This window comes from Henckelia pumila, chromosome 1, assembly GCF_033568475.1.
Source record: "Henckelia pumila isolate YLH828 chromosome 1, ASM3356847v2, whole genome shotgun sequence".
NCBI classification, from domain to species: Eukaryota; Viridiplantae; Streptophyta; class Magnoliopsida; order Lamiales; family Gesneriaceae; genus Henckelia; species Henckelia pumila.
The window spans coordinates 8,864,950-8,867,918 of NC_133120.1; the positions used below are offsets into that span (position 1 = coordinate 8,864,950).

General features: G+C 34.3%; 1 non-coding gene across 1 annotated transcript; it reads left to right on the plus strand.

Annotated features, from left to right (window-relative positions):
• The first annotated feature begins 1,240 nt into the window (after positions 1-1,240).
• LOC140876751 (small nucleolar RNA R71) lies at positions 1,241-1,346 on the plus strand. Its single transcript, XR_012148986.1, has one exon. It is a non-coding gene; the product is annotated as a small nucleolar RNA R71 (small nucleolar RNA).
• Positions 1,347-2,969: the final 1,623 nt, after the last annotated feature.

Below are 2,969 nucleotides of genomic sequence, written 5' to 3' on the forward strand. Positions count from 1 at the left end.
GCGAGACTTAGCAAGTGTGAACTCGGGTTTTAAGAGAAAGAATGGTAGTTTGATAGCCTTGATTTTGCTATGAAACTTGAGACTTAGAAGCTCACATGTGAAGATTTAGTGTAGCTTATTGTTTCATACTTCTATGCTATCTATTTGATGTAATAATCTTAAGATTTGATGCTTGAGCATGGCTATATGTATATATGCATGTTCTGAGATATTATAACATGCTTATGATCAATTTTTATTGAAGATTCTGGCCATTGTTCTAAGTTTTGACAGCAAAATGTATTCTGAACTTGTTCTGGAAATCATGCTCGCTCGATCGGAGATCTTTGCCGGATCGAGCGAGGCTTGTTATGTATGGGTAAAAACGGGAAAAGTTTATGCTCGCTCGATCGGCGATTTTTGCCAGATCGAGCGAGGCCATTTATGCTACAGACCGAGAGCAATGTCTTCTTGCTCGCTCGATTGGGTGTTTTTCACCGATCGAGCGAGGCTCCGATATAGAAAAAAAAAATATTTTTAGCTCTTGGTTTGTATTATTTTCTATTGTTGATTAATTGTTGTATTAATCATTAATTGCCCTAAGATGAGATTAGTAACCCGAGGTCCTCACGCATGTTGATAGTCATAGTCCAATAGGTCGAAAGCTAGAGGATTCCACAAATCGTAATGCAATTGCAATTGTTAAATAACATAAGGACACTTGGTTATTGCAATTATTTAATTAGATTAATATAGCTCGACAGAGTATATTGATAGATTAGGGAATTCCGTCAAAAGCATGACTTGAGAACCAAATTTAAATCATTAGAGAAGAAAAAGGGGTAGGTGAACCGAGATCCTAACAATCGTTTATTTATTTTCTGAATTTAATTTTATTATTTTATTTTTTTCATCTTTTATTTTAGTTTATTAATTTATTACCATCTTATCTTAATTAACTAAAGAATAATACTTGAGTAATTTTGTTAGACATCAATCTCTGTGGGATGATACTCGTACTTTGTGCACTATATTATTACTTGACTCGTGCACTTACGATATATTCGAGCTTAATTGATATATATATTTAGGTTGATTTTCAGTGGTAGTATTTGCTCGATTAACAGTCATTTGCTCAAGCATCTCATAAGCATGTTCAGGAAATTTAAAAAATATTGAACCTCCAACTGCAGCATCCACAGAAATCATCGTTGGCTCATTCAAACCATTGTAGAATAATTCGATCTGTTCCCAATCTGAAAAATTATGGTTTGGACACTTTCTAAACAACTCCTTGTACCGCTCCCAAGCTTCATACAACTGCTCAAAATCTTGCTGTTTGAATGTAGTGATCTCTATTTTCAACTGAGCCGACTTAGCAGGTGGGAAATACTTAGCCAGAATCCATATCATCCCATGTAGTGATACTTCCAAGAGGTAGTGATTGCAACCAACTACGAGCATTGTCCCTAAGAGAGACGGGAACAATCGTAGTTTGATGGTGTCCTCAGTAACACCATGAATCTTTAATGTGTCAGCAATTTCCAGAAAAGTATGCAAATGCAAATTTGGATCTTCAGTAGTTGCACCCTTAAACTGATTCTGCTGCACCATATTTATCAAAGCTGGCTTCGACTCAAAATTATTTGTTGTGATATTTTGCCGAGCTATCCCAGAATAATGATTATTGATCACTGGTCGAAAGTGATCTCTGATAGGCACCAGAGCATTATTGACAACTCTTTCTCTTTCTCTTTCTTCAGCCATTTGTTGCAACTCTTCTCTTCTAGCTTTTCGCAAAGCTTTAACAGTTTTCTCGATTTCCGGATCAAAGAGCAGTGAGTCGTAACTTTGGCTTTTTCGCATAAACTGCATAGACAGGAAAAATTTAAAATTAGAACCAACAAAATAAAATAAAATGCTCCTAATCAAAATTAAGAATTATTAGCACAATATTAATATAAATCAAATAAAATTCATTCCCCAGCAACGGTGCCAAAAACTTGTTGCGTGTTTTTCGCTCGCAAGCGCACGATGTCAAGTTATAATATATGAATTAAGTCCAAGTCGATCTCACGGAGAATGAATAGATGATATTATAATAAATATTTGCGACTAATCAAATCCTAATCCTATGTAGAGCTACGAAAATGGTTTGATTTTTATAAAACTAAAATGTGCTAGAAACAAAACTAAATAGCCACAAGTTCACGAGATGAAAATTCAATAAGCGATGAATGTTAGAGGTTCAATTTCACTTGACTGTCCACCACAATTTATTTCTAATGATTGTTCAATTCTAAGTTCTTCTAATTTATTAGCCAAGAATCCCTATTATTTTATATACCTCTCTCGAGTGTCAAGCAGAAATTCGTATTAAATAACAAACTCAATATCTCTATCTAAGTTCAATTTTTAAAGCCGGTAAATGGCACAAGAATTCTTCTAATAACTTCTATGGAGTTATATGTCTCTCGAACAATATAAACACCAAAGATGTATTTTCCTATGTCGTATTCAAAATCTTCTCTCTCGAGTGATATATTCTAAATCAATTATCATTCAATCTATGGCCAGTAAGTTAAAAGCATTAAAATCAGGAAAACACAAATAAACTGTGCGAAGAATTCAAATATATAAATAAAATATCTCAATCATGGTTTCCAGTCAAGATCCATCTACCTCTAGACTAAGAAATTAGTTCATAATAAATTTGAGGATTAAACAAAATATGTTTTTCAAATACTCCATAAAATTAGAAAAAACAGAGTTCACAAAGAAATTAGAACGAAGTAGAATTAAGCTTCTCCGTCGCCAGATGCCGCAGTCTTCCGTCTTCGTACCAGGTTCTCGAGCTCTTGTTCTCCAAAATATTCCAAACGCCGACTCGTTCCCTGGAAAAATCTCAATATCATCGTCTCTCCTTAATTTTTCTTTTATATCTTGAGCCCAAAGAGAAGCCCACAATTAATTTCCGAAACAATCTGATC